The sequence below is a fragment of the Perognathus longimembris genome, chromosome 14, assembly GCF_023159225.1.
Source record: "Perognathus longimembris pacificus isolate PPM17 chromosome 14, ASM2315922v1, whole genome shotgun sequence".
Classification (NCBI taxonomy): domain Eukaryota; kingdom Metazoa; phylum Chordata; class Mammalia; order Rodentia; family Heteromyidae; genus Perognathus; species Perognathus longimembris.
The window spans coordinates 21,849,278-21,877,260 of NC_063174.1; the positions used below are offsets into that span (position 1 = coordinate 21,849,278).

Genomic DNA, 27,983 nt, shown 5'->3' on the forward strand with positions numbered 1-27,983 from the left:
GGATTCATAGTTGAACAGACTATGGTTGAGTTTTGTTTTGCATCCGTTCAGCTACTCTGTCTTGTTTGATTGAGAAGTTTAATCTATTTACATTTTAATTAGTTATTGAGAAGGAAAATTTTATCATTGCCATTTTGTTGAGTTCTACTCTTCTCTTTTGCTGTTTTCCTTTGTGTGTCATTGATTTTTTAAGTGACATATTTAAATTCTTTTCTCTTTTTTCCCCCCTCTAGAGATACCTTTTTCTTCATGGTTACTACAAAGATTCCTAACATTTTATGGGGGAATTACTCAAAAAATTCTTTTTCTGAATGCACAAATCGTTTTTTTTCTGATTAGTCAAGTCTGCTGTAGATCTCCTGTAATGCACTAAAAAACTATTTGGCTCCAGTGCTGTTCTCCCATTGTTTTTAATAATTTAAGAGAATGACTTAATAGTTAAAAATTTCTACCCCTTTGTCCATATTCTCATTTTTTCATGTTATTTTCTGTGATATAATTTAGTTGTCTATCTGTGTTCTGTTTAAGGTCATTAATGTTATTTATTTATTTACTTATTTATTTCCGTTGTGGGTCTTGAACTCAGGGCCTGGATGCTGTCCCTGAATTCTTTTGCTCTACTATTTTGAGCCACAGCTCCACTTCCAGTTTTTGAGTGGTTACTTGGACCTAAGAGTCTCACCGACTTTCCTCCCAAGGTTGGCTTTGAACCTTGATCCTCTAGGATTACAGATGTGAGCCACCAGTGCCTGGCTCACTAACCTTACTGAATATAGGTAATTTGCATTCTTTGTTCAATAACTTATAGATCTTTGCTTCTCTATGGTCAGTTTCTGGAGACCCATTTTCTTCCTTTATTTGTTTTTTATGGAAAAAAGATTTCAGTTTATTTCCTATTTATAAATGTAAAAATGTACCTTAGGTATAAAACTCTAAACGTGTGAGGTGTGCTCAGTCAGGACCACCATAACCATCATTCCGCAGCTTTCAGTCAATCAAGTGTGGTGTCAGGAGAGTGGGGGCCAGAAGGCTGCTGTCCCAGGCGGAACCGAGGCTCCAAGCTTGGGAGCCTTGAGTTTTGCATCTGGGAGCCCAGGGAAGCATTCTGTACTGAGCCTGTGGGGAACACTGAATTTGCTCGAGGAAGGCTCTTCTTTATGAATGATCAACACAATCGGCCTGAGCCTATCTATCTGTGGCAGTCCAGCTGTTTCCTGGTGCCGAGGGCCTATCTGCCCTTCCGTGCAGCACTGGTGGCTTCTAGCAGGGAAGGAAAGACATCCACCGCCAGCGTGACAAGAAGTCACCTGCAGATTTGCATGAACTCCCTGTGCAGCCATAGAGTCTTGGTAGAGGCGGGGATCGCCCAGTCTCATGGCTGTCCGTTTGTAGAAGTAACAGTACAGCACTGCCACTGGTCTCTGGAACACAAACAGCGTTTGAAGTCCATCTGTCCAAACAAAGCTGTTCGGGCTTTTCCAGCCTAAGTTCATGACCCAGACATGAAGGGAGATGCTGAGAGCGAGCTACACAGTCGTCAGGAGGATGGTCTCTTTGAACTTAGGGAAGAGGAGGCTGACCAGACCAGCAAGAAGAGCACCAGCTGGACGAAGGCTGCCGTTCTTCGTAGCTTGGAAAAGGAATTGACAGAGAGGTCATAGCACAGCAACGGAGAGCACCAGGCTGTAGTTACTCATCTGCAGCACCTGCCTCCGGCTTTCTTGGGCTCCCAAGTGCACATTCCACAGTTTCCCAGAAAAGAGCTCCTGGTTCTCTTTCTAGCACTGAAGGAAAGGTGCCATTCCAAATCACAGTGATTTCCTTTGCTTTAAGACCAGTACCCGAAGGAACCCACGTTGGTTGTCCTGGAGATTCTTCCTTTATTTGTTTTGTTTTGTTTTGCCAGTCCTGGGACTTGAACTCAGGGCCTGAGCACTGTCCCTGGCTTCATTTTACTCAAGGCTAGCACTTTACCACTTGGGCCACAGTGCCACTTCTGGTTTTTTCTGTATATGTGGTGCTGAGGAATCAAACCTAGGGCTTCAGGTATGTAAAATGAGCACTTTATCACTAAGCCATATTCCCAGACCATTTTCTTCCTTTATTTGGATCATGTTTCCATGCCTCATGGGACTTTGGTTTATGAAGGGAAAATAATTATTTCTTTCTGCTTTAGGTTCATTTCTTTTCTCAGAACTTATCGGTGTAATTTTCCAGTTAGAGAAATTTTCCTGCTTCTTTTTAAGGAGTTCACAATCTTTGGCTTCTTCCAGTAGCTCTTCATTGTTCCAGGTTGGTAGCCTTGCTCTAGGTTGTTAAGGTCCCTTTTGCTCTCCCCAGTCCTTAGGCATCTAAACTACTCAAGTTCTTTGATCGTTCTGATGAGGTAAGAAAGTAACCAATTCCCCAAGGAGTAACCCACCCCTGCCCACTCCTATAGATACACATTGTATTCCTTTCCTCTTTCAAATTCAGAGTTGGGTATTTTTTCCATGATTGGGCTGAGCTTTCCCAGCTTAGGTGAAGGGCAACTGCTGATGGATAGTCTTGGCTTTTCTTCCTTTTAGTACAGCTGCTTTCACCTTTGGGCTCACTTAGAGCCACTATAACTTCTTAACTGTTTTATTGAATTCCCATAAAAGAATTTTGATCCATATATTGTTGTTAGGTTTCTGTCTTTGTGGGGAAGGAAGAACTACCATCTTGCTGATATCACTGTTACCTTCCAATTTAGAATGGAACTAAGTTTATTTGTGTTCATAACTCATAGAATATAATTCTATCTTTGGATTTTTTTTTGTCAGTTATGGGGCTTGAACTCTCGTCCTGGGTGCCGTCCCTGAGCTCTTCAGCTCAAGGCTAGTGCTCTCCCACTTGAGCCACAGTGCTACTTCCAGTTTTCTAGTGGTATAAGAGTCTCACAAACTTTCCAGCCCAGGCTGGCTTTGAACTGTGATTCTTAGATCTCAACCTCGTGAATAGCTAGGATTACAGGCATGAGCTTGGAAATATTTTTAAAGATCCAAAGATATCCAGGAGCCCCAAACAAAAAAACCCAAACATTTACAGAAGGTAACACACATGGTGACACACATCTATAGTTCCACATGGTTGGGTGTGTGAGATAGGACAGTTTGAGGCCAGCCTAGAAAAGTTAGTGGACCTTATCTTAAAAGCTGGAAGCGGGGTTGCACATCTGTAACAATAGCTATTCAAGAGGCACAGGTAGGAGGATTGTGGTCCAAGTCAGCCCAAGACAAAAGGTGTAAGACCCTTCCTGAAAAGTAAACTAAAATGCAAGGCTAGAGGATGGCTTAAATGGTGGAGCACCTATGTAACCAGTGTGAACCCTTCAGTTCTAATATTGCCAATACTCCCAAAACAAGCAAGCAAGCAAGAAAATAAACAAAAGACATCTGTGACTTCTTTAAGGTTTTGTAGTAATTAGCAGAGCTAGAACTTTAAAACTAGGATTTCTGACATATATTCCAATTCTCTTTTCACTATATTTAGCTAGCAGAAATATAAGAATAATATTGTCAATTAAAAAATTTTAAAAATATATGTGTGAGGGAATATTATTAAAGAACAAAGTAGGAGAATTTGTAATGCTTTTGGATTTGCATGGACTGATGAGTTCAAGTGTTCCTTATGGAAAGAAAGCCCAGACGATGTTCCTGTAGGTGCTGGAGGCAGGGCTCAGGTTGTAAAGCACTAGCCAATGAGTGAAAGCATCAGATACCGAGTTCAAGTCCTTGTCTTAGATTAAAGCAAAGAGAAAGTTATGATTCTAGAGTTTGATTCCTCAGGAGTATGTGAACTATATGCCTTTGTGTGATCTTAAACCTCAATGAGGTGTAAGTCCTCAAGTCCTACCAATACCTAGACTGTTCCTTGGTTACTCTGAAGTCTGCCAATCTCTGACTTCAGCACATACATTGTATTTTAGAGGAAGAGGAGGAGGAAGAGGACGAGGAGGAGGAGAGGAAGAGGAGGAGGAGGAGGAGGAGGAGGAAGAGGAGGAGGAGGAGGAGGAGGAGGAGGAGGAGGAGGAGGAGGAGGAGGAGGAGGAGAAGGAGGAGGAGGAGGAGGAGGAGGAGGAGGAGGAGGAGGAGGAGGAGGAGGAAACAGAGGGAAAAAGACAAGGAGAAGTCAAGGAGGAGGAGGAAGAAGAAAATCTGCCATATAGCCACGAAAGAGAAAATGTTTCAGGTTGTTCTTCCCACATTCTGCTAGAATGAATATGGAGTTCACTGACACTTAAAGCACCTTATACATGTTTGGGCAATAAATGAAAGGTCAGAATTACTTGCTAAGTGACATCTAAATGAGGTAAAATGAAGTTAAAACTCATTCAGGGAAGGAAAATGGATCAGACATGGTTATAATATTACTAGCTATTTTATTCTTCCATTCTTTGTCATAAGTTTTTGGTCAGGCAGAAAATATCTATGCCTTCAAATAAACACAAACTTAATGTAATCAAATATAATTTGATCATTTAAGCTGGGGGGGGGAGCACAATAACTTTGGTATGGGAGCCTTGTTTTTCATTAGTACTTCCATATGTTTGACCTTCTTACAACCCTGGCAAGTAAGGACTTTAGGGAAATGAGATTCTGGAAAGTTCTTTAATATGTCAGGTAATCCACCTGCAGTGAAGTAGAACTGAAGGAGTTCTGCTTCAGTGAAGTACTTGATTGGCTACTCCTGGGTATCAAGGGAGTATTTGTCATTTTTTTAGGAGTAGCATTCTACTATGTAACTTTTTTCAGTTTCATCTATACCTAGAGGGTATTCAAATTGAAAATCAAAATGCCAGATTTGATAAGATGACTAATATTTGCTATTATGTATATGTTTTTTTCTTTCTTTTTTTTTTTTTGGCCAATCCTGGGGCTTGGACTCAGGGCCTGAGCACTGTCTCTGGCTTCTTTTTTTTGCTCAAGGCTAGCACTCTACCTCTTGAGCCACAGCGCCACTTCCGGCTTTTTCTGTTTATGTGGTGCTGAGGAATCGAACCCAGGGCTTCATGAATGCTAGGCAAGCACTCTACCGCTAGGCCATATTCCCAGCCCATATGTTTTTTTCTTGATATTACTAATGGACACTTCATTTCTGAGCTTTTAACATAAATATTTGGATATCATTGATAGTTTTTGCACCCTAAAATTTTAATTTAATGACTTTCTGATTGTACTTCCAATGGGAGTCCCAAACCCACAATCAAAGTCATTTTGAATATCATAAATAACTTCTTAATTAGCTATTAAATTACTGATAACAGCTCACAAATCCAATTACACAAGTCAATCTGAGTGCTTATTGATAACGAACTACTTGAGGTAGCCACTCTTGCCCTTTCATAGTTAATGTTTGGTTGAGAAAATAAGGTAGAAGCCTCTCATCATCAGACCATGAATTCCAGGAAAGGAGTTCAGAGCATTTTGGGTCAGAAGACCCAACATTGTGGGTCAGTACACCTACATGAACCTCTGGAGCCTTTGTGGGTCAGAATCAAAATAAATAACTAGGGTAGCAAAGAATGTTTGGTAGAATACAATGTAAACAGAGAATTTGGGGGTTGAGACTGTTGGAAATTTAATTTATAATAAAGAGGAATCAATCCTGAGTTATTATTTGGATATATAAGACATGTGAACATACAGATAGAAAACGCCGCTCAATATTTCCCCCCAAAAGTGCAGAAATAGGCTCATCTGCTGAGATTCTGAAACACTTCTTACTAACTAGAGATAATCCGATGTTATCCAGAATCTAAGCAGGAAAAGGGCCTTTAACAATATCTCTCCTAGGGGCAAATATGATTCATTTTCATTTTAAAAAAATAATTTAAGCTGGGTGTCAGTGGCTTATGCCTATAATCATAGCTACGTAGGATGCTGAGATCTGAGGGCTGCAGTTCAAAGCCTGACTGAGCAGAAAAGTCCCTGTGAGACTCATCTCCAATCAACTACTCAGAAATGGAAGAGGGTCTGTGGCTCAAGAGTGCTAGCCTTGAAGGAAAGAGCTAAGGGAAATCACCTAGACCCTAAGTTCAAGCCGCACGACCAAAAAAAAAAAATAGAATCAAGAAATTGAAGTATTTTTATGAAGAAAACGAATAACAACAGATGCTGGAGGAGATGTCGCCAAAAGGGAACCCTACTACTACATTGTTGGTGGGAATACAAACTTGTTCAACCACTCTGGGAAGCAGTGAGGAGCTTCCTCAGAAGGCTAAACATAGAGCTCCCCTCTGACCCAGAAGCCCCACTTTTGGGTATCTATCCAAAGGATTACAAGCAATACTATAACAAAGCTGCCAAAATTATGTTCATTGCAGTACAATTTGTCATCGCTAAAATATGGAACCATCCCAAATGCCCTTCAGTAGATGAGTGGATCAGGAAAATGTGGTACATATACACAATGGAATTCTATGCCTCTATCAGAAAGAATGACATTGCCCCATTTGTAAGGAAATGGAAGGACTTGGAAAAAATCATACTAAGTGAAGTGAGCCAGACCCAAAGAAACATAGAATCTATTGTTTTCCTCATTGGGAATAATTAGTACATGTCTAGATAATCCTAGCAAGAAGATCACAATAGCTCAATAGCTATGCCCCTATGAATGCGTAAGACAATGCTAAGCGAAATGAACTCTGAGTTATGGAAACAAGTGGTTTATCATTGTTGTTGTTATTTTCAACATACCATGTGAAATAATGCCTTTTTTTGTCTTTCTCTCCCATGGTTTTACCCCTAATGTCACTGTAACTGATTTTGGTACCCTGGATATTGTAAATACGCTTATTGGAACTAGGGAAAGGAAGGAGAATATAAAAATTGAGAGACAAAGGATAAAAAGACAAACCAATGCAACAGCAATATTTACAAAACTATATAGTATAAACCAACTGTATAACACATGGGGAGAAGGGAAATGGGGAGGGAGGAAGGCCGGGGGCAGTGGGGGAGTAGGATGAGGGAGGAGGTGACAAGTTGGATAAGAAATGTATGCACTGCCTTATGTATGAAACTGTAACCCCTCTGTACATCACTTTGACAATAAAGATGAATAATTTTTTAAAAAGAAATTGAAGTATTTTTACTGTGTCTATTTAGTGTAGAGGGGAGCTCAAGCTGGACCTCATAACATTTGTTCAAGTTACTCAAATACTGCAGCCTTCTCTCATCTTTCTCTGTTCCAGCCCCCATGTGTAATGAAAAGAGCCTAACTATCAGGGTCTCACAGATCAAGATACAACTCATTAACAAGCCACAGGAGCATGGGGAATTTGTCCCAGGAGGGTTTCATTTATTACTATATTGTTAGTATTTAGAACAGTCCCTAAAACATAATGAGTACATACTGAGTATACACTTGAGTGAAATTAAATATCAATACTCTGTTTTGAAACTTAATGTCTTCCTATTAATAAGGGAAAACTATACCAGCTCAAATAATTGTGTTAAGGAATTAAACAAAATAATACCAGGCAAAGTATCTATAGCACCTTTCACAAGTCAAGTGTCTAAAAACATGGTTTCCTTTCATTTTTTACATCAAAATTTCACCTAACTCATGTTTTTCCAATTAATTTCCCCCTTAGCTTGATGTCTATACATCTTGATTTTGAGAAATAACTGATTTAATTAATTTTATCAATTAAAAATTTAATGAAATAATTAAAAAGATCAAAAATATTTGAAAATATGAATTTCCACTTTCATATACAAATGATTGGCTCTCATGCTTTTTTGCTGGCTTGGCCAAAGCCTGCCATTGGTAAAACAGAGATGGGGCATGGAATGAATGGTGAGACTAGCCAGGGTCCCTCCTTTGAATCTGCTGGTTCACTTTTCAGTGACTCCATCAACAAAATCACTCTTACCAAGTGAAAACATTATAATCAAACTAGATTCTGTCTGTAGATATAATTTGTGAGCTCAAGTTAGAAATAAATCCCTTCAGGACTGGGAATATGGCCCAGTGGTAGAGTACTTGCCTCATATACATGAAGCCCTGGGTTCAATTCCTCAGTACTATATATGGCTCAAGTGGTAGAGTGCTAGCCTTGAGCAAAAAGAAGCCAGAGACAGAGCTCAGGCCCTGAGTTCAAGCCCCAGGACTGACAAAAGAAAGAAAGAATCCCTTCAGATGAGACATAAAATTCCTTTGACTTCTATTTAAAAAAATCAGGATATGAAAGTGACAAAAAAAGGCAGTTTGAGGCTTGGCCTTATATAGATCAGTTGCTTTTGAAAGTAGTGTAGATATGTTATGAAAAGTCATCACTCTTAGACCTATAACTGAGTAGTAGAGAATAGCTCAACTTCAATAAATAAAATCTCCAACCACGACCATACCTTGAGTGGACATCTAGCCTCAGGTCCTAAAAAGAAGGACAGGGCTTCTTTCATGCTCGTGTATGGCTCAACTCCATTCTTGCTCTGAAAAGATGGGCAAGGGATCATCCTTTCTGTTTCCCCAAATTGATGGGGGAAATGTCCATCCCATTTAGGAGTGAATTTGCTTCAGTCAGCACTTCAGTTCCCTAGGTTGGGTGGTGCAAATAATTGATGATACCTTCCCTAAACAGCTGACTTACTCAGCTGTTTTAAATTACCAATGGGATAGATAATACTTTTAAAACACAATTCAGTCTAGGGATTTCAACTTAGTCAAAATTTTCTCCTACTGAAGACAGACAAAGATCAAGCACAATTAGGGAACAGAACACAGAATGTTTCCATGGAAGCCTGGCTGTGGCTGACAAGGCACGATTTTCTAGCAAGCAATAGGTAGGATTGGCTTAGGCAATTTTCACTAAACAAAAGAAATCTATTCTATTGATTTTATTATTGCTACAAACAGAACGGATAAACAAAGTCCCATTCTCTTATAAGTGACACTTCCTCATTCAAGCTCGAATCACCTGCTACAGACACTGAGGAAGCCCTGCACGGTGAAGAATGTGGCTTGCCAGCATGGATCTGAGTTACATCATGCTGTCTTCCTCACTTCTTAGTTTGTTCATGAGGAATACTGCATCGGATTTGTTGCTTCTAACTTTGTTTTAGCCTCCCTGTTTTCCCTATTCTGGGGAAATCCTATGATTACACTAGTCATATCATGGGTTAGTATGTTCATCTGCAGGTACAGTTGATAGATCTGCTTATGAGAACACATGAAGATTCTATTATGCCTGCAATGGAGCTATCATAGATCATTCACAGATCATTCACCTCCACTACGATTAATCCAAATGTCTCCATGACCCTAGATAAAAATTCAAGCATTACTACATTATCTCGTCTTCTTTTATTAGTACATGATAAAAGAGGGCTGACGGTGTATGTAGCTCAGTGGTAGAGTGTTTGCCTAGCTCTTGCAAGACCCTGCCTGGGCTTTATTTCCAGCACCTAAAATAAAAGTTACTGAAACAATAACAAACTAGTTCATAAAATTGATTGGTAAAAAATAATGTGATGGAAAGAGAGTTAGTATAGTAAAGTCAGATGCAAAATCAGTGAGTCTGGCTATCATAGTATCATAGACACAGTATGTTCCTTGCAGACCAAGTTTACCTAGGAGCCTAGGGAGTGAGGTCACCTCAACAGTAAGAAGGAAATACATACAAAGGAAATCAATGCAGTCTTGGCTTCCATTCTTGCCATTTGCTATACGATATAAGTGTTCAGAGCTAAGGTGAATAAGCCAATTGATTTGTCATTATTTAAGAAAAGTGGAAAACAAATACTGACATCTTTACGCAACTCAGATCTTTAGTGAGTAAAAATATATATGCAACAATGGTTTTGCTGCACCATTTATAAAAACCACAAGTTACACTAGGACATGATAAATTATAGAGGTCTTCAGCATTCACACACACTGAGACCAAAGGAGGATACTCTTAGGAGAGAAACAGAAAGGCACAATGCCTATGTGCATCTATCTGGTCATACAAAATAATATTCATAAAAATGAAATCTAGAAAAGAAAACAAGGGTTTTTTTCTTTTGGCTGTTTTTCTTTTCTTTTTGTTCTGTTTGTTCATTTATGTGTCTCTGGGAGTGTAAGGGGAGGCACAGAAATGGAGGGACAAAGTGAACAAATACAGCAATGGTACTCACTGGACATTATGTTGAAAATGAACTATACAGCTTGTGGTTGGGGATGGGAGGGGGAAATTGTGAGAGAATGAGAGAAGGGGTGACATTGTTCAGAAAGAAATGTACTCTTTACCTGATTTATGTAACAGTAACCCTTCTGTACCTCACTTTTATAGTAACAATAACATTTTTAAAACTCATAAATTAATCTCCTGTTGGACCATGTTGGGTAGGGGTGGCATATCAGGCCAATAGGCACTAAGGGAATAATCCATCAAGTGGTCGTTTATGCTCTGATGGAAATTTGAGAACTGGATTTCTGCATGTCTTATGTTGATAACCACTTACAATGAAGTATTTCACTTCAATTCAAAGGAGAGTATCTTGTATTCACGTTGTTTAAAGAGATCAACTATAAAAGAAGTTTAGAAAAACCAAACCTTGGTCTTGGAACGTGGCTTAGTGGTAGAGTGCTTGCCTAGCGTGCATGAAGTACTGGGTTCGATTCCTCAGTACCACATAAACAGAAAAGGCTACTAGTAGTGCTGTGGCTCAAGTGGTAGAGTGCTAGCCTTGAGCAAAAGAAGCTCAGGGACAGTGCCAGAGCCCTAAGTTCAAGTCCCAGGACTGGCAAAACAAACAAAAAATACCTTTGTTTCTTTCTGTAAAGGTTTTAATGTTTGAATCAATTCTGAATGTTTTGAGATGTTAAATTATCTGGCTAATGATACCAACTTTCAGAAACCTGATAGAATAAGATACAGTTCTGTACTCCTGGAAGCCTGTGTTCTCGGGATTCTTAAATCTGTTGCACAATGCTCCTACTTGCACTGTACCAGGAAGGAGATAGGAGAAGAATTCTTGAGAAGAAGTGGTGTCATGAAGTTTGGGTTCCAGAGAGTGGAGGGGAAAGCCTGGCAAGAGGAGCAAGGAGGACAGAACAGAATGTACAGCTACTGCAGGAGTTACCCGGGCACTTGGGATTAGTGAATGGAGACATTCGGACCCTCCTGCAGAGGAGACAGCTCCATGGGACTGGGACTTAATGACCAGGCAGAGGCTATCTGAGATGTGAGCCAGAAGGCAAGCTACCTCCAGTTTTAGATTTGGAGATGTACCTACCTGGTTTAGGCTCAGCTTTACGTCTACTGATAAAATCATGGGAAAAAACTTACACCATGCAGCAGATGCTAATGTGCTCACTTTTAAAATCCCAGAGCTCAGAGGCCCAAAGTAGCTCTATTCCTGCTTCCTGGGAGGAAGCAAGGCAACACGCATACTTATATTGAGTATAGGGAATGTGTTGAATGGTCTGTTTTATAATGCTTTTTGTAACTATGAGGTAGAAGAAATGGCGTGAGTTTTAATTATGTCTTTTCTTCCTACATCTGGTGACAAGTTTTAGTCACTAGAGAGATCACTGATACAAAAAAAAATAGTTTAAATGTCAAAATTCAAAACATTTATTTGAAATTGAATGTACTTAACCTGAAACCATAATTGCTAGATAACTGTTCTCCAAGGTGATGTTTACCTAAGAACCTGAGTTCTTTTCTGGTAAATTAATTAGAAATAAGCTGCTTCTGTATTTAGTAGTAATGCTTTAATAAGCTACTTGTTTAATGATAGTCACACATGGTTCTCTCAGTTTAGAACTTATTTCATTCACTGGTGTCGGTGTTTTCTCAAAAAGACTTTTTTTTCTGCCTCTCTTATTGTGGGAGGGATTCAACTTCTATTTTCCATGATTCTTATCCACATTTTGGAGATCAAGGAATGTTTGTAGTTTCAGATGGTACCTCTGTTTCTAAGGTCACCTTAGAAACAAGAAGCCACTAGTACAGTGTGCTTTGCTAATAAAATTTGTTCAGTATCTACTGTTTAAGGTAAGTGACAGTGCAGAAGCTCTGATTTCACCAATTTAAAATTTCATCCAGTTGAAATTCCAATATAGTATTAGTAACCATAATAATCTAGGACTGCATAAAGTATTAAGTGGCAGGGAGCATGCAGGCCCATGGCAACCACTAACAAGCATTGTCTCATTAGATCCTCATAGCCACTCACATTAAAGCAGGAACAGTGAGCTCCCGGAAACTGGAGCACGGAAGGTCTGTGAAGAGCCTTAGGTTTCATGGTTACTAAGTGAAACAGCTGAGATTCTGACATGTGCCCCTGACTCCACCTGAACTAGTTTTCTGGAGCTATGCATTGGGCAACTTCAAATACATTTCCTCACAGTTCTGCAAACTATTGGTCCAAGATCAAAAGCAGGGCTGGATTATTTTGAAGCCTGTCTCAGTTTTGAAGATGGTTTCCTTTTCCTTGTGTCTTTACAAGGTCTTCCCACTATGTGCCTGTACTCTTCCTCCTTGTCTTTATTCCTTTACTCGCTGATCTTTTTCTTCCTCTTCCTCATCTTTTTCTCCTTTCCATTTATCTTCTTCTCCTCCTCCTGCCCCTCCTCTTCCTGCTCCTGCACTTCCTTCTCCTCCTGCTCCTCCTCTTTCTTTCCTCAGAAGGGATCTGATCTTACTTTTTTCTCCAGGCAGGGTTAGACTTCCATCTTCCTACCTCTAACTTCCCTTATAGTTAGGATGACAGGTATGACTCTGTATGTCCTGCTTATTAACACAGGAGTGGGGGAATGACATCTCATTAACTTTTTGCCCAAGCTGGTCTTGAACTATAATCTTCCCAATCTCATCTCCCAAGTAGCTGAGCCACCTGAATCATCTTTTAATATCTTCTTATTAGGGGACCAGCCATACTAGATCAAACCCCACCTCCACGAAGTCATGTGACCTTAGTTCTTTAAAGACTACATCTCCAAATTAGTTCCATTGTGAGGTACTAGAGGTTAAGACATTAACATAGAGGGATGTGAATGTGGCTTAGTGGTAGAGTGCTTGCCTAGCATGCATGAAGCCCTGGGTTCCATTCTTTTTTTTTTTTTTTTTTTTTTTTTGGCCAGTCCTGGGCCTTGGACTCAGGGCCTGAGCACTGTCCCTGGCTTCTTCCTGCTCAAGGCTAGCACTCTGCCACTTGAGCCACAGTGCCGCTTCTGGCCGTTTTCTGCATATGTGGTGCTGGGGAATCGAACCTAGGGCCTCGTGTATCCGAGGCAGGCACTCTTGCCACTAGGCTATATCCCCAGCCCGGTTCCATTCTTTAGTACCACATAAACAGAAAAGGCCAGAAGTGATGCTGTGGCCCAAGTGGTAGAGCACTAGCCTTGAGTACAAAGAGGCTCAGTGACAGAGCCCAAGCTCTGAGTTCAAGCCCTGGGATTAGCCAAAAGAAAAAAAAAGGAGACTTCAACATAGGAATTGATTTTGTACAAAGGGGCATAAAAAGAATCATCAAACCACAAATCTGTTTAGAAATGTCAAGTCACCCAGACATTCCCACTGTGCTTCTCTATGAATTAGTTTTTCCCAACTAATTTCTTGCAAGATTTGATGACAAAACTAATGGAGAAAGTTAGGGACTCCGAGTCCTTTTTTTTTTTTTTTTTTTTTTTTGGCCAGTCGTGGGCCTTGGACTCAGGGCCTGAGCACTGTCCCTGGCTTCTTCCCGCTCAAGGCTAGCACTCTGCCACTTGAGCCACAGCGCCGCTTCTGGCCGTTTTCTGTATATGTGGTGCTGGGGAATCGAACCTAGGGCCTCGTGTATCCGAGGCAGGCACTCTTGCCACTAGGCTATATCCCCAGCCCCTAGGGACTCCAAGTCCTTTGAGGAATGAAGAAAGTCACCAAAGATGTGAGCAAGCAAGAGGACCTGGATTTCCTAATCCTGTTTTTGGTATGGCCAAACATTGGAAAGCAAATGAGGCACAAGTGTCATTTTCTATCTTTGCTTCAATGTTTCATCCTTTCCAGCCTCTTTTCACTTTTGTACTGTAAGTGTCATTATCAGTGAGAGCCTTGACTCCGAGATCTCCTATCACTTAAAAGTAAGCTATTAAATTTCAGACCTATTTTTATATAGCTAGAAATCCAGAAAATGTTAGGTACTTGTGATATGTCAGTAAGAATTCACAGGAAGCCAGGCAACACTAGGGACTATTTTTTCGTGCTGAATTCCCAACTTCAATCATACCTGTTTCACCCAAAGAAATATATCAGAAAGTAAATTGGAGCACTGCCCACAACCTCCTTCTGGGAGTCCTTATTTCTACAAACTCTTAGGGGCCAAAGCCAAAGGAGAAAGCAATACCTTCCCTCCATCCTCATTATCAAGATCTTGATTTTTCCCATTACCCATTCTTCTTCTTTCTTTCATTACTGAGTTTGTCTATGAATACATACCCCTACTTGTCCAGAGGTAAAATTAACTACCAATTTACTTTTGGACACAAAGTTCAATGTTAATAATCAAGTTTGACAGCCTGTTAAGAACCTTCTGTGCCAGCTCGGGCTAATAGGTTTCTGTTTGTATGTCAACTCCAAATGATTGATTGATTGTGACATCTACGCAAGGGCAGTCTTGAGAAAATTGTGAGGTCTTTTCCCTTCCTTCCTTCCTTCCTTCTTTCCTTCCTTCCTTCTGTCCTTCCTTCCTTCCTTCTTTCCTTCAAAAAGAACATCATAATTAATTAGTGAGGGCTGTCATGTGAAAGGACTAGTAGCACAAACATAAATTATACCTTATCAGTAATAAAATCAGAGCTACAATTTATTTCAAGCTTACATTGGTCCAGTTACTAAGCTAACTGTTGTACCTATCATATTAAAATCAATCTTCATCATTCTACAGGGTAAGTCCCATAGTTTGTAGTGTAGAGATTAAACAAATGGGACAATAGGTGTAAAGAACTAACCCTAGGGTGCGAGTAAGAAGCAGAGCAGAACTTGAAGCCTGGCCATCAGGATATAAATGTTTGAAACCATACACAGAGTGTATGGACTACGGTTTGAGCTGAGGCTGCCAAGGCAAGGCTGTGGTGTTCCCACCGTTGTGAGACTACAAGGTGCCACCAAGGGCTCGGGGTCACCCTTCCATAGACGGACTCTAAGTATTGCCATGCTGACTTGAAGGATTTGTCCTCCCATGACTAAGACATAAAGATTTAATGAACACCTACTCGGTGCCAAGCATCTGGGGATGCAACAGTGAGCAAAATAGAGGCCCCTGCTATTCAAGTTGAGAGCAGCAAAGAGTTGACACAAATCAGTCCCTTCAGGCCCAGAGAAATGTGGTGGAAATATTAATAAAGGATTCTGGCCAGGCTGGGGGTGGGAGGACTACTCTAGCCAGGGATGAAGCTGTCTCTGAGAAAGGTTCCTAAAAGAGGGGAAGGAAGTAGCTTGGGTGAAAATGTGCAGAAGACCCAGAGACCAGGAACAAATGCAAAGACAGAAACACACAAAGGATCTGCCATGTTTGAAGGAAGAGGCTTAGTTATTAACCATCTTTCTTTGTTAGCTTCAACAACAAAGACATGGCTGTGCTTCTGAACTTGTCTGAGGTTCAGTCTGCACAAAACCATGTGTTGCCAGAGATAGAGAGAAATGTGATTTGCCTGCTCTTTTCTCCCCGCCTACTCCCTAAATGTCTTCTAAAAGGCAGTCAGTGAGAGGGTCACACATGCCCAAACTTCAGCTTTGCGAAAAATGGAATGAATTTGCTTAGAGAAGAACATAAACTTACAACATGTCTTGGAGACATCACACATTAATTAATGAGTAATTGGGAGAATGCTTTTATTAACACACCTAGTTTATCTTTGCATAGAATAGACTAGAGGATCCAAGCAAAGGGGAGTTATTTTCACAAATCTTCCACAAAGTATACTTACTGTCTTCCTAACCACACAGCCTTTGGAAGTTGTTTGGGGAGGTGATCAATGGGTTTAGTTAAAAGGAGAGCTGTGCTCTTCTTTGTGTCCTTTCTGACATTGATTTTGAGGTTGACTCATGTGAGTTATAGATTGTACATGCATTTGTGGTGATTAGTAACAGGACAAATATTAGTTAAAGGCTTGATCGACATTTGCAAAATGATGTAATAAAAGGTTCCCTTCTGGAAAAAACCTCAGCATTACTCTCCCTCATATCTGTGTTTACTTAAGAAGCTTTGGATGGGGAGCTGATGACTTACATGTGTAATCCTACTTAGGAGGCTGAGATCTGAGGATCACGGCTTAAAGTCAATCCAGAACAGGAAAGTCCATGGAACTTTATCTCCAGTGAAACACCAAAATCTGCAAATGGAACTGTGGCTCAAGTGATAGAGTTGTAGCTTGAGCACAAAAGCTCAGGGACAGCTCAAGCCCCAAGACTAGCACAAAAAAAAAGAGGAAGAAGAAGAAGAAGATGAAGAAGAAGAAGAAGAAGAAGAGGAGGAGGAGGAGGAGGAGGAGGAGGAGGAGGAGGAGGAGGAGGAGGAGGAGGAGGAGGAGGAGGAGGAGGAGGAGGAGGAGGAGGAGGAGAAGGAATAGGAGAAGAGACGGAGCAGCTTTAGTTAAGTACTAGTCAACTAGTCATATACCCTGAAAGGGCCCAGAGTCTGTGATAGATAAAAATCATTGTTTTCATGAGAAAACTTGCACTTAGTTGAGGATATTGAGAGGACTAAGGAGCAAATCTAAAATAATTCAGGGTGAAATATGATAGTAACTCAGTATAGATCACTGGAGAGCTTTGGAGATAATCTTCACATACCTTTCCTGTTTCAAGCACATGTTGGTCTTTTGAGATTGTTATTTGTAGATCCTCATTTCACAGATGAGGAAACAGGATGAAGAGATGCATTAAATGAGCAATGTCTTGAAGGTACTTAGCACAGGGCTAGGATGACAGCAACCTCTGTTCTGATGAAGCTGAAGGGCCAGAACTGGACTCCTCCATCTCCTGCCTTTCAAGACAGGGCACTGTCTGCCCTGTGGACTCTAGTGTCTTCTCACATTAGAAATATGGCTCAGACACATATTTACAAAGATGGCCATGAGCAAGCTACTTAATCACTCTGTGACTCTGTCTTTATTTGGAAAATAGGAATAATACAGTGATTTCCCTCACATATACATACAGTGATTTTCCTCATGGGCTGATGTAAAGATAAAGTGATTTATTACTTGTGCAGCTTTTAGAATAGGACTCAGCACACACACACACACACACACACACACACACACACACACACACACACAAAATAAGGTCCCTAAGGGAACTCCCCAGAAAGGATGAAAGATGGAGGTGGGGTGTTCTCAGTGTGGAAGGCTTCTTCAAGCAGCACACATCACTTGTCCTGATGGAACAAATGCCAACAGGAACTGAATTGGCACATCCTGCAGATCACCCACCTCGCACAGTTGGGGGAGGCATCGTGGCTACATTTGCAAACCTATCTCCACCGCCTCTCTTGCACCTGTCAAAACTGCAGGGGCTGCTCAGCTACACATGGAAAATGCAATTTGCCATAAAGTCATTTTTTCCCCAAATACATCTGTCCACATTCAAAGGTGGCAAAACACATTTGAGAATTCTCAATCCTAGATAGAGGGTATGAACTTGTCAGCTTGTGCTGTCACCAGGCTTGATGTCTGAGCATTGCTGTCATCCCAGCACGGCTTGTTATCTGCCCATTTGACTGTTTCCCTCTCAAGTGGGAAATGGAAGGTTCTCACGGGAAAAGGAAGCTTTATCAAGCTCCAGGGATTAGGAAAAGCCATAGCCTTTGACTTTGTCACCTGGAAGTTTTTGTGTCGGTGTGCTATTGGCTTCCTTTTGCTTCCTGATCCTATGCTCTTCTCCTTTTCCCTTATCCCCTTCTTTGCTTTCTATTCCCTCCCTTCCCTTCCAGGGCCTCACCATCAAGCAGGGGCAGGAAGCAGGTCAGCTTTGTTTGCCACTCTGCAAACATTTGCTGAATTAAGTTGCTGCTTATTGTGTATTTCTCATGTGCTTATATACACACCTTAGTAAGGATTTGAACACAGGCCTGTTGGATGACACAGCCAGACATTTAAGCCATGCTGCTTCCCCTAATTGTGTGCAAAGAGCTTGCATTCCAATCTGTGTCACTGAAGCTTTGGGTCTTTTAATTACATAGTTATATGTGAGGAAATTAAAATGAGTCACATATAGGCAAGTTATAGATTAAATAAGAAAGACAAGGAATACTCCTAGCTCCAGAAACAAGATGACTCATGGTGAATATATATGTCATTCAAATGAGCTTTATTAAACATTGAGCCAGGTGTGGTAGAGCATGCCAGTAACCGGGAGACTGAAGAGGGTTGTGGGTTCAAGGACAGTATAGCAAGACTCCATTTCAATCCCTGCCCCCTTTAAAAAATGGGTAAGTAGAATAGGTCACTGACTTTGGAGTCAGATACCTCTAGGTGGAACCAAGGTCAGATTCTGCATGTCCTTGGGCTAGCAAGGTAACAAACAGTACAAGAAATGTATCCAATGCCCAACGTATGATACTGTAACCTCTCTGTACATCAGTTTGACAATAAAAATTTGAGAAAAAAAAAAAACTGGAGTGGTAATGCCTAAATTACAGAGCAGTAGTAAAAACAAAATACGCTTGAACATGTAAGGTACTTGGCTCATGTTAATACTAAATCAGTTGATATTTTTTCTGTTTGAGTCACACCTCTTAACAAATATAGAAGGCATTTTTCAACAATTTAAAGAATTGGGACATGAATATAAAAGAAACAGTACTCTTGATATGTCTTGATCAGGCAAGTAAGAAAAAAACATTAAAAAAAACTAAAATAGAGGCAACAAGTGAAGCAAAAAATATTGATTTTCAATAGTAGTTACTTTCCCATTGAGTAATATGATTTTTGTCTATTACAACTTTTTTTTTTTTTTTTTTTTTTGCTTTTGGTGCTGGTCCTGGGCTTGAATTCAGGACCTGGGCACTAGATCTAAGTTGTTTTTTTTTTTTTGCTCAAGCCTAGTGATCTACCAGTTTAGCCACACTGCACTTCTGATTTTTTTGCTGGTTAATTGTAGATAAAAGTCTTATAGACTTCCTTATGTGAGCTGGCTTTGAACTGGGATCTTCAGATATCAGCTTCCTGAGTAGCTAGTATTTACAACTCTTCAATTAATTTGTTTGAAAATCATTGCCCAAAGGAAAAGATTCAGTGAAACTAGTAGAGTTTTCCACTTCTTTTAGAAAGTTCCTCTGCTTTACAATATAATTTCTGGGAGAAGGAAGTGTGTAGGCTTTGAGTATTGGGTAATAAGCATAGAGAGTCCACAAGGTGAAGTGACTTAAAGATTATAACTTAGTTCTGGAGGTTTGCAACTTCTGCTCCAATGGATGGTGCTTACAAATGATGTAGATGTGGGCATCACTTATTTTGTTAGATATAAAAAGGTCATACACGCCATTCACTACTATCTTGAGTATCATAAACATTACTTGGGAATATTACCTTCATAACACACTGGCTCTGCAAATCAGCATTCCATACACAGTTCTCTAGAAGTTGCTTATTTGCAGGCAAAGGTGTAAATGACAACAGCAATTAATTTCCTGGTTGGAAAAAAACAAACCAACTTTAAAACAAAGATGCATTTAGTGAAGGCGTAACAATTTTTCTCTCTCTCTAAAGAGAGAAAAAACCATTTTGTGTTTTGTGCTTCTTGACAACTTCTGCCATGTCAGTTTTAGGAAGAGCATATGGAAAAAATGATCACATCCTATTCATTAGTAAATGTGATTTATCCTTTGGGTTGAAACCAAATGTCTGGGTGGTTTTCACAAAGGGAGATAAGTTAAATGACTAATGGTACAATTTGTTTTGTTTTACCAAGAAAGGAAAGTAACTGACTTGAGGGCTTGTTTCCAAAGGAGTTTTGAAGAAGCTTTCCATCTTCCCAGACTGGGTACCTGAAGCGTAGATCAAAGTCATAATCCATTTTCCTTTGTGTCAGAAAATGGAAGACTATTAAAAAATAACCACAGACTTCAAAGAAAGGACCATCTTTAGAAAAAAGTATTAAGCAAAGAAAGGTGATAGATTTAAAAGTTAAGGGTTTTAAACATTAATTTTCACATCTCCTCATTTTAAGTGTATTTTTTCACAGACTTTTACTGCATAAGTGAGGACAGATTACGTAATTTATGTCTTATGGCAAATGTAAGGTGTCTGAGGATTTTTCAACATGAAAGTAAACACAAATTCATCTAAGTCTGAAAAACCCTTAACTTTCTTTTTCGCTTGGTAGGGATCAAACATGGGACCTTGTGACTGATTTAAATGTAAAAAAGAAAGCTTTACCATGGATGAGTGATGGAAGGCATGCTTCTTTTTCCTGTATTTGAAGCCAATTCTGTGTCAACTGACAAAACTAGGATATGATGGGAAAAAATAATAAGCAACTAATAAATGATGACTGAAGGAAATCCTGTTCAAAGAGTTTTTCTCTACTTTCTTCATACTCACTATCTTTTGATGGTCATTCTGTTGACAATAACACAGCTTGATTTCAAACACCTTAAAATTCTAACAAATTCTCAAAGCATTCATTGAATTTATTCATTGAATAAAACTTGTAATGAACATTCTATTCCTTAAAAGGCTGTATATGATTTCTATCTATCTGTGAATTTTTATCATCGTTAGTGAAAAAAGTATACCATGAAAAACTAAAAGTAAATAAAGGTCAAATGTTAAAGAAGTCATGTGGAAACCTAAACTTAAAACCAAAACACAGAAGCATAAAAGTTAGACTTAGGGGCTGGGAATATGGCTTATTAGTAGAGTGCTTGCCTAGCATGGATGAAGCATTGGGTTTGATTCCTCAGTACCACATAAACAGGAAAAGCTGGAAGTGGTTCTGTGGCTCAAGTGATAGAGTGCTAGCCTTGAACAAAAAAAGTTCAAGGACAGTGCCCAGGCCCTGAATTCAAGCCCCAGGACTGGAAAAAAAGAAAAAGAAAAGTTAGGCTTAATTTTTTAAAGGATGAGTCTATTGTGTTTTTTCCTACATACATCTATTATTTCAGGGCTGGGAATGTGGATCAACAGTAGAGTGCTTGCCTAGCATACATGAAGCTCTGACTTCAATTCCTCAGCACCACATAAACAGAAAAGAGCATAAATGGTGCTATGGTTCAAGAGGTAGAGTGCTAGCCTTGAGCAAAAAGAAGCCAGAGACAGTGCTCAGACCCTAACTCCAAGCCCCAGGACTGGCAACAACAACAACAACAACAAATCAATCTATTATTTCTTCCCTATTTTTCTAACTTTAATGTTATCCTTTTGGTTTCATCTCTTCTTCACCTATCATTGAACTACTATTTGAGCTGTTATACCAAAGGGCATACTGCCAACCTCTGTTACAAAGCAAAGTATTCCTATTTCTGCCTCACTTGTCCCATTAAGGGTTATCTACCTTGTCATCTTCATACTTGATACCTCAGAATAATAAATAGGTGACTTTCTCCAGGACAATGCCCAGTTTTGTTTGGACAAATGATGCTCTTAGTCCTGATAATTTTCACTCTCTAAAAACTAATTCCAAATAGTACCTCTGAGAAGTAGGACTGGGCCTGTAAATAAGACAGGAGTAAGAAAATCTGTTCTTTGTATTTGTGTAGTGTTCAGAATGTTTTCATGACCAGTAGTACTTTTATAAAATGCACACATAAAAATGAATACATGAGCCTGGTGCTGGTGGCTCAAACTTGTAATCCTAGTTATTCAGGAGGTTGAGATCTGAGGATTCGGGCTTGAAGCCAGCCCAGGCAGGAAAGTCCGTGAGACTCTTATCTCTAATGAACTACCAGAATGTCAGGGGTGGAGCTGTAGTTCATGCAGCAAAAGAAGCTCAGGGATAGGGCTCAGGTCCTGTGTTCAAACCCCAGAACAAGCACACATACACACACACACACAAACATATACACACACATACATACACTACATGTTACATCCTCAGCACATATGGGGGATGGCTATAGGAAGCATTTTAGGCTTCTTAGTCTACCTTATTGCTACAAAATCTGATTCTTTAGGGCATTTAAGTGGCTGTTAACAGACAATAGGGCAGGTGGGGCTAGGAAATATGACCCACTTAGAACTTTTGGTGGTGTCGTTGGTCATGGGGCTTGAACTCTGGGCCTGGGCACTATCCCTGAGCTCTTCAGCTCAAGAGTAGTGCTCTACCACTTAAGCCACAGTGCCACCTGCAGTTTTCTGATGGTTAACTGGAGATAAGAGTCTCATGGACTTTCCTGCCCAGGCTGGCTTTGAACCACAATCCTCAGCTCTCAGCCTCTGGAGTAGCTAGGACTATAGGTGTGAGCCACCAGCATCTGGCCACTTAGAACTTTTGAATACAATTTAAGCAATATGGCAAATTAAAACAACAAAAATGCCTCTTATCGCTACTAACTTAGTCTCATCAGGCTCCTGCATTTTCCACAAGTCACAAGACTTTGATTATCATCTGAATATTACCACTCCTTCCTTCACATACATGTCCACATAGGAACCCAGGCTTACAGCCAATGTATGCCTTTCTCCTCCCTCCACAGAATTTCTGAGAGACCAATGCCAGAAGCTAGAGAGTAAGTATACCCATCTTGCAAAGACCTGTTCATCATTTAAAACACAGGCCAATCATTTCGTCTGTAAAGTTTTTCCTGTTCTTTTATTGCCTTGCATATCCCTCTATTACTGGATTCATCACATCACATTTTCATATCTAAATGTCTATTTGCTAGGCATGTGTCTCTAAGTCCTGGAAAGTTGTCTAGCTCATAAAATGCACTTAACAAATGTTTACTGACTTGAACTCAGGATTTCAGGATGACTTCTGGGCAATGTGTGGACTCTGGCTCACAGAACTGGGTTCATCGGCAATTTCTCCCTAGAACTTTGATATCTGGGAAAGTGGCAGCAGGTAGACCTTTTCAAAGGACAAACTATAGATGCTGTGGAGAAAAACTTGGTGGCTCCTCAAAAAGTTAAACAGAGAATTACCCAGGTACCCAGGTACACAGCCAGAAAATGTGCTTAATGGAGCTCACCTATGGCCCACTAAGTTGGCAACCATCACAGAAATAAAAGAAAGAGAAATATATGTCACCTTTTCAGAAATAAACACTGATTCAAGGAACATTCCTCTGTACCATCTCTGTTAGCTCTTAGTATTTATAAGTAAAACTGTTATAAGTTAATCTCTTCTGCTCCTAGATTAACCACTCTATAGTTAAGAGTCTGGTAAAAGTTACAGCATGACCAGACATTTCAGTCAATAGGACAAAACAAAGCACATCACAGTGTTTATGCCTTGCTCCTGCATTTTCTACTCCAGATGGAGGAAAGAGCTGGACCTTATCAGAGACCTCATCTGACCTGCCTTCTCCAGAATTTCACCAGATAACTGCAGTGCAAACTGAAGAGGGGAGTGGGAAAACAGATGGAAACATCCTCTTTCAGCCCTTGTTAGTACAGACAGCATATGGTAGTGTTATAAACTCTTGAGATGAAATGCTTCTGGAAGCCAGTCCTAGCCCTGCTGCTACCATGGCAACTGCTAGAGCTTCAGGTTCTATTGGGGCCTTCCTCCAGCCCTTGGCCACTGAGCTGTGACCACTATTCAGTCCTTAGGAAAACCCATTTTTCACAGATTGCATTGCAATTGTGCATGCATGAAAGGAGCTCATTTTTGCTGCTCACAGTGAAGTGATTATTTCCTGTGTGAAGCCCTCACCTTGTGGGTGCTACTCAGAGGATCTGAGTGGTTCCCTTTGGCTGGGAGCTAAGGCAGGATGGAGGTATGATGATATCTGCTTTTTGTTTCATTGTGTGATTCTTCTAATGGAAAAATCATTACAGTAATGGCAGGAAGTAAGTAGGGGAAAAGTCAAGGAGTCGAATGGTATGTAACTACTTCCTGTTTTGACATCAAATGACAATCTACTTTAGGGAGAAGAGACCCTCAAAGGATGATATCATTACAGTACTTCAAGATAGAATCAGCAGCCAGTGCCAGTGGTTCATGCCTGTAATCCTAGCTACTCAAGAGGCTGAGAATTGAGGGTCATGGTTCAAAGCCAGCCAAGGCAGGAAAGTCTGTGAGACTCTTATCTTCAATTAACCACTCAAAAACCGAGGTGTTCCTGTGGCTCAAAGTGGTAGAGCACTAGCCTTGTGCGGAAGAGCTCAAAGACAGCGCCCAGACCCAGAGTTCAAGCCCCATGACTGACCAAAAAAAAAAAAAGACAGAAGCAGTAACCAACATGGAGAAAGATCAGGCAATCATTTACAAAAATGTTTTTCATCAAGTGTGGTGACACACACCTGTAATCCCAGATACTTGGGAGGCACAGATGGAAGAGTCATGATTCTATGCCAGTTCTGTGCAAAGACATGAGACCTTATCTGAAAAAATAAAGAAAAAGGGCTGGAAAGTGCAAGGCCTTCATTTGAAACCTTAGTACAACAACAACAAAAAGAGAAGAAAGAATGAAAGAGGGGGGTGTTGCTTTTAATTTCCAATCACAATTATTTTAGTGGATTAACATACAAGCTAGTAAGTCAATTTAAAAGGCCATTTTAGACTTGATTTTAATTCGAGATATTTTCAAATCATCGGGTGTGTGATTCTGGTAATTTTTCATGTTAGAATCCACTAACTTTTGTTTCTACAGATATAATTTAGTGATAAATTAGAAATTTATCCTTATATTTGAAAGAACTGCTTTCTTCATATTTTAATGATTTATATAATTAAAATTCATAGAAGGTACCAAGTAGATTTAGAGCTGATCAGATCTTAATGTAGCAAGTAGAAATTCATTTTCTATATAATAAGAGTGTATGGATTTGTTAATTCCTGGCCATTATCACTGTGCATGCTTCATATTTTGCACAGCTTATCACAGTATATTAATGGCCACTCACTAAATCCCTGTGAGCAAAATCCATTGGAATATGTTTTCATCACTGTCTTACCTACTTTTTCAGAAGAGAGAAATGAAGATAGATTGAGTATATTCTTAGGAATCTTTCTGGAATAACAATTCGCTTGCCTTTTTAAACTGGCTGGAGAACATGAGAGGGAGATGGAAAAGAGACCAAAAGGGAAGAACAAAGCATAGCTGTTTTTAAATTTCACTTATGTTCCAACATACTGGAGATTTGAAGGCAGGGCTCTTGGCTTCAGCTTCACACTCTCTAGATCACATTGCTTCCACTGGTGACTATGGAAATGGAAATGAATTCATAATGTTTAACACTTCCCAGCTCACATGCCCCTTCTGTTTTCTTCACACCACGTTGAAGATCTGCTTGTTTGTGCTCTCTCAGTCTCTCTGAGGCTTTGCCTCAGATGACATAACACTAAGGAGTCCTTTGATCAGAATGGAGGAGGCCCAGCTTTCCTGGCTTGAGGGGAGCTCTGGAGCCCCACTTCTCAGCCCAGAGCTCATTTTCCCTGTGATTCCTTCATATAACACCTGAGAATGAAGTGCCCATCAAAACAGTTACATCATTTACTGTTAGTTTATTAAGCTTTCTAAAGTCTTCCTGTTGGCTTCCTTCCTCTTGGGATTCAATTTTTTTTGTTGCTGACGTTCAGTAATCCTTATTAGAGATTTTTGGTTATATTTCACATTTGAATACAACATCTGTTTGGAAACTGAAGCTCATTTTCACACTTTTCTTAAAACATTCACTTATACTGAGAAGATATGTATAGATGCATATGTAGCAGGAAGAACATTTGCTATTCTGAGGCTTGACAAGAAATTAAAGGATGCAGAGAAAAGATAAGGGAGAGAGATCTGTGTGAAGACAGTGAGGGGAGGGAAGTCAGGCCTACCAGGGACGCCTGACAACTTCAGAAACAGTGGGGTCACGTGGCTTCACATGGCTCAGAAATCCAATGCTGAAATTGCCCTTTTCTCCCGTCTCCCTAGATGCCCAGACACCTCTCTGGCTTTTCCTTTTTTCAGGTCGTGTCTAGAGTTTAATATGTATATACAAGCAAATATGAATAAATCTACTTAACTTACTTGTTCATTTACTGAGAATCAGGGTTCAAAAGTAGCCCAAGCAGAAAAGTCTGCAAGATACTTTTATCTCCTATTAACCAGCAAAAAGCTTGTAAGTGGAGCTGTGGCTCAAGTGGTAGAGTACCAGCCTTGAGCAAAGCTAAGCCAAAGCAAGAGGCCTTGAGCTCAAGCCTCAGTACCAGTGCACACACACACACACAGAAGAAAAAGAAAATATAACATTTTCAGGCTACCACTTCAAGTGGTAGAGTGCTTGCCTAGCAGGTACAAGCCCTGGGTTTAAACACCCAATACTTAACAAAACAAAAGCGCCATTGCTTTCCATTACAGTAGTGGGACTAAGGAAGAGTAAATGTTCTGAAAGCAGAACATATTATAAAGGAGAATCAAGGTAGGGAGGTGGTTGCTATTTTCATTGTAATGATCAGAGGAGCCCTTGCTGAGAGAGTAATATTTGAGCAACGAGTTGGGAACAGCGCATGAGGGAAAAGTTCAACCCCACTCCTAATGAGGAAAATCATTTCCACCTGCATTTGCCATGTGCACAGTGGTACTTGAAACACCCCTGGGGAATCTGGCCCAGAGGCCACATGGAAGTGGACATGCAGTCTCAGGAAAGCAGTCTCTCTTTCCTAGCATCTCCAGTGTCAGTAAGGGTGGGGGGAAGGTGGGGACTCACAAAATGTGTTGTTAGTATGTTTTCTGCCCCCAGGAAGAGGCCAGAGTTTCATGCTCTACTGTGGCAACCACATGAATGAGATAACATCAAAGCAGCAATCTAAAGGGTCCCCTCTGTTGCTTTGCTTTTGGCAGCTACCGAAGGTGGGGGACAGAGTGACCCTTATACCCAGTAGACCTTATACTGAGCACTGACTGACTAAGTTGAGTGAGACTGCTAAGCACACAATCTCATGAGGCCCGTGCTGTAGCCCTATGGTGTTGTAAGACAGGTCCTTTTATTCTGTTCTAAGGAATGAGAATTTAGCAAAGCTATACATAAAACATTTTTGCTCTCAGGTTATGGAAAATGACCAAGATCATACAGATCCTAAACAGCCAGATTCTGAAGCCTGTGATGTCTGGGATGAATTCACTGCCATCTTTGCCTTGCAAAACAAATACCGGGTGCTGTCTATTTAGTTTGATTTTGTTATAATAAAAGTACTTGAAGCACATAACTTGTAAAGAGAAGACATTTATTTGGCTCTCTGCTTTGGAGGCTCAAAGTCTGAGCTCAGGTGGCCCAGAGCCATCTGTTGGCTTCTGGGGAAGGCCTCCTTGCTGTAATACAACACAGTGAGACAGGAAGCCAGGGAGAGCCAGAGTTCAGGCTCACTTTTTCTTTCTTTCTCTCTCTTTCTCTCCCCCCTCCCTCCCTCTCTCCCCTCCTCTCTCTTTGTCAGTCCTGGGGCTTGAACTCAGGGCCTGAGCACTGTCTCTGGCTTCTTTTTGCTTAAGGCTAGCACTCTGCCACTTGAGCCACAGCACCACTTGCTGGCCTTTTCTATATATGTGGTGCTGAGGAATCAAATCCAGGGTTACATGTATATGTGGCAAGCACTCTACCACTAGGCCATAATCCTAGCCCCCTGGTTCACTTTTTCTACCAACTTACTCCTAGGCTCCCATGAGAAGCACCAATAATTTTCCATTGGGCTTCATCTCTTTAAAGATTTCACTGACTCAACCTTGCCATACCTGAGACCACATGTCCAGAGCATGGAACTTTGGAGCACAATTGAAATCACAGTATCTGTTTTCTTCAAATCTGGAGCAGTTCTGTAGTGGCTTCAAACAGGACAGGTAAATATGTATGCTCTGTCCTGGCAGGAGATGCTGTGATCGAAACTTGCCATTCAGCAT

The 27,983-nt window shown here is 40.4% G+C and overlaps 1 pseudogene; it reads right to left on the minus strand.

The window, feature by feature from the left end:
• Window positions 1-1,303: 1,303 nt before the first annotated feature.
• Window positions 1,304-27,983, minus strand: LOC125362999 (annotated as a pseudogene).